We start from the raw sequence: 8233 nt of genomic DNA, 5'->3' as shown, positions 1-8233 counted from the left end.
ATCTGCTGATGGACATTTGGGTTATTTCCGCCTTTTGGATATCATGAACAGAGCAGTTATGAACACTTACGTACAAGTTTTAGTTTGAATTCCTGTTTTCACTTCTTTGGAGTATGTACCTAGGAGTGGAATTGCTGGGTCATACAGTCAATCTATGTTTAACTTATTGAGAAACCACTATACTATTTCCCACAGTGACTGCACCATTTTGCATCCCCACCTGCAATGTTTGAGGGTCCCAGTTTCTTCACATCCTTGCCAACACCTGTTATTTCCTTTTTCCTTTTCCTGGTGAGTATGAAGTGATATCTCATTGTGGTTTTACATTTCCCTAATGACTTATGATGTCGAGCATCTTTTCACATGCTCATTAGCCATTCATCTTTGAAATGTCTGTTCAACTAGTTTGCCAGTTTTAAATTGGGTTATTTGCCTTTTTACTGTTGAGTTGTAAGAGTTCTTTATACTGGTTACTAGACTCTTACCAGATATTTGATTGGGAAATATTTTCTCTCATGGAGGTTGTTGTTTTACTCTCTTGATAGTGTCCTTTAATGCACAAAAGTTTTTAATTTTAATGAAGCCCGTTGTTTTTTTTTTCTTTTGTTGTTTGTGCTTTTGGTGTGGGTTTTTAATAAATTCCCTTTATAATATTAAGGAAGTTCCCTTCTCTTGCTAGTCTGTTGCATGTTTTTATCATGACAGTGTTAGATCTTGTCACATGTTTTTTCTATATGAATTAAGATGATCAGGAGGTTGGGGTTTTTTCCCCCTTACTTCTATTAATGTGGTGTATTGCACTGATTGATTTCCTGCTTGTTGACCCACCCTTGGATTCTTGAGATAAATGCCATTTGTAATCATTGTAACATGCTTCTGGATACAGTTTACTAGTATTTTGTTGAGGATTTTTGCATTTATATTCATAATGGATATTAGTCTGCAGTTTTCTTGTGATGGTTTTGTCTGGCTTTAGGATCAAGATAATGTTGGCATCATAGAGTGAGATAGAAAGTGTTTCCTCCTTTTCTATTTTTTGGAAGAGTTTGAGAAGTATTGGTGATAATTCTTCCATAAATATTTTGTAGAATTCAGCAGTGAAGCCATCTTGTCCTGGACTTTTTTTGTTGGGAGGTTTTGGATTATTGATTCAATCTTCTAATTTGTTATACACCACATTAATAGAACATGATCTTCTCAATTAATGTAGGAAAAGCCTATGACAAAATCCAACACTCTTTCATGATAAAAAACACTCAATGCAGATCTTCTATTTCTTTTGGAGTCAGTTTTGGGAGTTTGTATGTTTCTAGTAATTTGTTCATTTCATCTACATTATATAATTTATTGATGTATAATTGTTCATAGTATTCTCTCTTTTTTTTTAAGATTTTATTTATTTGAGAGAGAGAGAATGAGAGACAGAGAGCATGAGAGGGAGGAGGGTCAGAGGGAGAAGCAGACTCCCTACTGAGCAGGGAACCCGATGCGGGACTCGATCCCGGGACTCCGGGATCATGACCTGAGCCGAAGGCAGTTGCTTAACCAACTGAGCCACCCAGGCGCCCCATAGTATTCTCTTATAACCCTTTTTTTTTTTTTGGTAAGTTTAGTAGTAAGGTCCCCATTTTCATTTATGATTTTATTTGAGTCTTCTCTCTTTTTTTCTTAGTCAATCTAATGAAACTTTTGTCAATTTTATTAATCTTTTTGAATAACCAAATTTGGTTTTATTGATTTTTTTCTATTGTTCTATTCATGATTTCATTTATTTTCACTCTAACCTTTGTCTTTTCCTCCCTCTGCTAACTTTGGACTTAGTTTGCTCTTCTTTTTCTAGATCCTTAAAGTGTAAGTTACTAATTTGAGACTTTCTTTTAAATATAGACATTATTGCTTTAAATTTGTTTTTATCATGTCATAAGATTTGATTATTTTTGTTTTTGTTCATCTCAAAATATTTTCTAATTTATTTTGTGATTTCTTCTATGACCAATTTGTTGTTTGAGAATGTATTATTTAGGGGTGCCTGGGTGGCTCAGTTTGTTAAGCAACTGCCTTCGGCTCAGGTCATGATCCTGGAGTCCCGGGATCGAGTCCCGCATCGGGCTCCCTGCTCGGCAGGGAGTCTGCTTCTCCCTCTGACCCTCCTCTCTCTCATGCTCTCTGTCTCTCATTCTCTCTCTCTCAAATAAATAAATAAAATCTTAAAAAAAAAAAGGAATGTACGGGCGCCTGGGTGGCTCAGTCGTTAAGCCTCTGCCTTCGGCTCAGGTCATGATCCCAGGGGCCTGGGATCGAGTCCCCCATCGGGCTTCCTGCTCGGCAAGAAGCCTGCTTCTCCCTCTCCCATTCCCCCTGCTTGTGTTACTGCTCTCGCTATCTTTCTCTCTCTGTCAAATAAATAAATAAAATCTTAAAAAAAAAAAAAGGAATGTATTATTTAGGGGTGCCAGGTTGGTTCAGTGGGTAAAGCGTCTGCCTTTGGCTCAGGTCATGATCTCAGGGTCCTGGGGTTGAACCCTGCGGTGGGCTCCTTGTTCAGTAGGGAGCCTCCTGCTCCCTCTGCCTGCCAGTCCCCCTGCTTGTGCTCTCTCTTTCTGACAAATAAATAAATAAAATCTTTAAAAAAAAGAATGTATTGTGTACAAATAAAAAGAATATATACATTTTTAAAAAGTGCCTGGCTGGCTCCGTAGGAAGAGCATGAAACTCTTCATCTTGGGGCCATGAATTTAAGCCCCATGTTGGATGTAGCTGATTACTAAAAAATAAATAAATAAATAAACCTTTAAAAAATATTTAAAAACAGAATATTGTTTAATTTACACACTTTGTGAATTCTCTAGTTTTCCTTCTAGATTTCTTGTTTCATTCCACTGTGGTCAGAGAAGATATTTTGTGTGATTCCATTTCTTTTAAATTTATTGTGACTTGTTTTGTGGCCTAATATATGATCTGTCCCAGAGAATGCTGGCTTATAGTGTTGTTTGCCTCCTTCATTTCCCCACTGATCTTCTGTCTAGTTATTTTATTCATTATTGAAAGTGAGGTATTTAAGTCTCCAAACTATTATTGAAGAACTATTTCCCCATTCATTTCTGTCAACTTTTTCTTTATTTATTTGGGGACTCTGTTAAGTATGTATGTGTATGTATGTATATAATCGTTACATCTTCCCAATGAATTCACCTTTTTTTAAAAAAAATCCATGATTAGAACCCTGGGAAGGGGCTGGAAGTGAAGTCAATAATTGATCATGCCTATGTAAGGAAGCCTCCATAAAATCCCAAAAGTTTGGGGTTCAGAGAGCTTCCAGGTTGGTGAACACATTTAAGTACTGGGAGGGTGATGCACCCCAACTCCATGGGGACAGAAGCTCCTATGCTCTGCACTTTCTCAGACTTCACTCCATGCATTTCTTCATCTGGCTGTTCATCTGTATCCCTTATCATATCCCTTAATAAACTGGTAAGTGTAAGTGAGTGTTTCCCTGAGTTTTGTGAGCTGTTCTAGCAAATAATTGAATCTGGGGGCAGGGGGGGTCACAAGAACCTCTGATTTGTAGCCAATTTGGATAGAAGTCTTGGGTAACCTGGGGACCTACTAATTGCCATTGGTATCTGAAGTGGGGGTCAGTACCTGGGAGGCTCAGTCAGTTAAGAGTCTCATCTGCCTTTGGTTTGGGTCATGATTCTGGGGTCCTGGGATCTGCCCCTTTGTCAGGCTCCCTGCTCAGTGGGGAGCCTGCTTCTCCCTCTCCCTCTGCCGCCTGGCTTGTGCTCTCTCTCACACACTATCTCAAATGGATGAATTAAATCTTTAAAAAAAATGAGGTGGGGCAGTCTCATGAGAGTGAGCCCTTAACTTATAAGATCTAACACTACTGATAGTGTCAGAGTTGAGTTAAATTGTGGGACACCCAGGTTGTGTCACAGAATTGCTGGGTGTGGGAATAAACTCCACACATCTAGTGTCAGAAGTGTTGTGAGTGTGGTCATTATGTGAGAGTAAAGGAGAAACATAGTAAAACAGGAGTGTAGATTTTCCCCTATTCACTGTTCATTTTTTTGCTCCTGGGAATGGGCCATACTTCTTGGGTCTTTGCACACTTCATACTTTTTCGTTAAAAACTGGATGGATATTTTTAGTATTGTTTAAAAAAAAAAAAAAAGGAAAGAAAAAGACTCCCTAGTTCTTTGCAGATTGGCTTTGTGTTGGGGCATTCCTTTAACAATTAGCTAGGCTGTTTACATCTCTGCCTTAGCCTTCACTTCCTGTTTATGCAGAGTTTAAAGACCAGCCAGCTGCGAAAGCCTATGATCTTTCCCAGGTCTTTTCTGAACGTACATCCTGCCCTGGCCATGCACATGGATTTCTAGGTCCCCCAGTATGTGAGGGAGTTTTTCAAAGCCCTTTTCCCCAAAGTTTCTCACTCTCCAGCTTTTCCTCCCCAGCTTTCAACACATCTATTATTTATTTTAACTGTTATTTCTTGCCCCAGACAGAAGTGTTGTCCATTTGGCTTTCATTCTTTGCCAGGAATATCCTCCAGGTAGCCATGGCCATCTTTCCACCCTGAGAGAGTTCTGGATTAGGAAGAACAAAGGCAGGTCTCTTGTGTCAGTTCTTCAGGGAACCCATAGGCAAGTCAAAACAGAATGACAGAATTCCTTCAGATCAAGGTCTCCTGAAGTTCTGGACTAGATGTGCACACCGGGAATGATGGATGCCTTCGAGACTGCAGCTGCACCCAGAAAGGATGGGGTAAGGCTAAATTAAAGAGCCAGATCCTCATCCCAGCCTGTTTTGGTGAACTTCCTCATGGTTAAGCATTTGCTTAGTGGTTGTAAACCTTTGACTATCTTTCAGAGTCTTGATAAAGTTGATTCTGACAGGGGCGCCTGGGTGGCTCAGTCGTTAGGCATCTGCCTTCCGCTCAGGTCATGATCCCAGGGTCCTGGGATCGAGCCCCGCATCGGGCTCCCTCCTCGGCGGGAAGCCTGCTTCTCCCTCTCCCACTCCCCCTGCTTGTGTTCCCTCTCTGTGTCTCTCTCTGTCATATAAATAAATAAAATCTTAAAAAAAAAAAAAGTTGATTCTGACAGTTTTTGCCAGGATTTTCAGTGTTACAGGGAGAGACAGCCCCTGGAGATCCCTACTCTACCATTTTTGCTGACATCACTCTTAAGAATTTTTTTAATGCCGATTTTTGTTTGTTTGTTTGAGCATAATATATAAGTGTTACACATGAAAAATATGAGAAATGTGGTCACTGGGGATCTTCAGAGAGTTTGAGGAGCTCTAATCACCAGTCTCTTGGTTATTCTGATATCCCATTTCCCCCACTTTCTTGGAAAAATGGTGAAAACTATATACCAAGGTGACTGCATTGTTTTGTCTTCCATACAGATGTTGAAATTGAGAGTGATCATTTCGGTTGAAGAGAAGGATGGATAAAACAGAGTTGGGGACTGTAGCCTTCCCATGAACATAAGGAGATGACATGGAAGTCAGAAGACAAAAGCAGAGAAAAGAGCAGTGATGTATAATGGCATGAGCTTTCAAATGAAGGAGGGGAAACATACGAAGGACGATGTAACATCTTAGATTTAAAATAACTTCTATCAGGAAGCAGCCCGGGACGCGAGACCGGGTCTCCAGCAGCTGCCCCAGAGCCGCTGGATGGACAGCAGGACCTATCTGACTGCCATGGCCAAGAGCAACTGGGACACGATTGTGCAAGAAGGGCCCCAAATCCAAGCAAGCTATCCTAGCAGCTCGGGGATGAGGAGAAGAGGTGGAGACTTCCAAGAAATGGGCTGCTGGCCAGAACAAACAGCATTTGATCAGCAAGACCACGGCCAAGCTGGACTGGGATACTGAGGAGCTACAGCACCACCGGGTGACCGTGAAGGTGGGCAAGGTGATCCAGCAGGGCCAGGAGAGCAAGGGGTTGACTCAGAAGGACTTGGCGATGAAAATCCACAAAAAGCTGCAGGTCATAGTGGACTATGAGAGTGGACAGGCCATTCTTAAAAACCAGGTTCTGGACAAAATTGTGAGAGAGTTTTTGGCCTCAAGCTCTGGGGGGAGGATATCAGGAAGCCAATTGAGAAAGGGCCAAGGGTGATATGAATGCAAAACCTAGAAATCAGTGCGATCCGGCTGATCTCTCCTGGCTGGTTCCCCTTGACCACCAGCGCCAGTGTGGGTCTCTTCACCTGGAGGAGCAGAACGTGGGGGTATCAACCCTGCCTAGGAATGCTCTCTACCCATACCTGCTGTCAAGCAACCAAAACCTTGCAAAATAATAAGTAAATAAAATAACTTCTATCTATCCAGGAACAAAACCATAATGTGTGTTATTACCATAATGATTACATATGGTTCTTGTTTTTTGCACCAATGTAGAAACACAAGAATAAAAGTAAGATGAGAGAGAGAATCAATATAATCAATAGAAACCCGATTAGAGTATAAAAGTTTGGCTGATTAAAAAAGATACGTATATAAGTCATATGATCTCCACAAATTAACAGGAACAACTTAGAACATGTTATGAGCAGTGATTCTCATGGCAGTAGCTGAAATAAAATAGCAAATAATAAGTAGCAAACCAAAATAACTTACAGGACTTAAATGAAGAATGCGATCAAACATAACCAAGGGAGACAGGCCAAGTGCTGGGGCTATAACTCAATATAGAACCAGTATCATGTGTCCCCAAATTAGATTGTGACTGTGATAAAACTGATTACAAAGGGATTCTTCCTGGAACATAATAAATTGCTTATAAACCAAATACATAATACCTTTTAATGAAGTTATGAGTGTAGTGTAATGAATCCCAAGAGGATTCCTTCTGGAAGTTAGTAAAAATGTTGTAAATGCTCTCTGGGCAATAAACATTAAGTTATGAGTAGAGCCATGGACACCGGCCACCTTCGCTCCCCAACCCCACCAATAGTTCATGCTTTCATTCACTCATCAATTTTCCATTGAGTGTGTCCCTTGAGCATACAAGTGTGTGCGTGATACTGAGAAAAATGAGGAGTCAGAGACATATTTGGGGAGGAAAGAAGTGGAATTGGCTTCAGAAAGTAACATCTACAATAAATTGCACTTAGGGCTCTGGGGGGTGATTACAAGCACTGGGGAAGTGCAGAGTGGGGGGCACTGACATAGGGGGATGAAGGGAGAGCTGTGAGGGGAGCGTTCTGGGCTGAATTGTGTCCTCCCAAAATATGTTGGTGTCCCAACTCCCACTACCTGAGAATGGGAGCTTATTTGGAGACAGGGTCTTTATAGAAGTAAACAAGTTTAAAAACAAATGAGATCCTTAAAGAGGGCCTTAAACCAATGACTGTGTCCTTTTAAAAAGGGGGAATTTGGACACATATATGGGGAGAACACCATGTGAAGATGAAGGCAGAGATTGGGGTGATGCTTCTATAGGCCATGGGAACACCATGATGGCCAGCAAATCACTAAAAACTAGGAGGGAGGCATGGAGCAGACCTTCCCTCACAGCCTCAGAGGGACCGACCCTGTTCACATTCTGACCTTGGACTTTCAGCATCCAGAACTGTAAGAAGATTCATTTCTCTTGTTTAAGGCTTCCAGTCTGTGGTAATTTGTTATGGCAGCCCTAGGAAACTAACAAAGGGAGGGAGATAATATGTTATATATAAATGCGACACATCACATTTCATTACAGACCTGAGGGATAAGTAATAGGAAGTCAAGTGAAGTAGGGCTGGGGCAAGGGAATGTTCTGGGCAGAAGGAACCAGATTTGCATTTATTAAGCATGTTTTTAAACTGTCTATATCTTATGATGTTTTGCCATCTTAAAAAGCTTGCTGGCCAGACAAGACTCTCCCTCCCAGGGCTGGGCTAGCCAATTCTTAGAGATAGCAAAGGGCTTGGTCAACCAGTACAAACCAACCAATCCCAAGTATACAGACCCAGTCACCTCCTTATCTAATGATCACACACAAGCCAATATTTCCTCTGCCCTAAATCATCCCAAGACCAGGTACCAGCCAACTACACACCCCCCTATAGCCCAAAGCCTGCCGGAATTATTCCAATGAGCCAGGCCTTAACTGCTTACTCTCAGCAGAATGGAAACCCCAATGAAGGCTCTGGCTTATGCTCCCCCCTCACTCCTGTGTTCTGCCACCTGACCAAGACCTGGTGCTTCCCCTGTGGCCCTGCATGGTATGTGG

The 8233-nt window shown here is 41.4% G+C and overlaps 1 pseudogene; it reads left to right on the top strand.

Moving 5' to 3' along the window:
* Nucleotides 1-4307: 4307 nt before the first annotated feature.
* LOC123843089 (endothelial differentiation-related factor 1-like) lies at nt 4308-6340 on the top strand (annotated as a pseudogene).
* Nucleotides 6341-8233: the final 1893 nt, after the last annotated feature.

This window comes from Mirounga angustirostris, unplaced genomic scaffold (genome assembly GCF_029215605.1).
Source record: "Mirounga angustirostris isolate CCGP_5_RB_7025 unplaced genomic scaffold, mMirAng1.0.hap1 SCAF_5, whole genome shotgun sequence".
Classification (NCBI taxonomy): Eukaryota; Metazoa; Chordata; class Mammalia; order Carnivora; family Phocidae; genus Mirounga; species Mirounga angustirostris.
The sequence above is the reverse complement of the archived record's forward strand: the minus strand, read 5'-3'. Positions and strand labels throughout refer to the sequence as shown.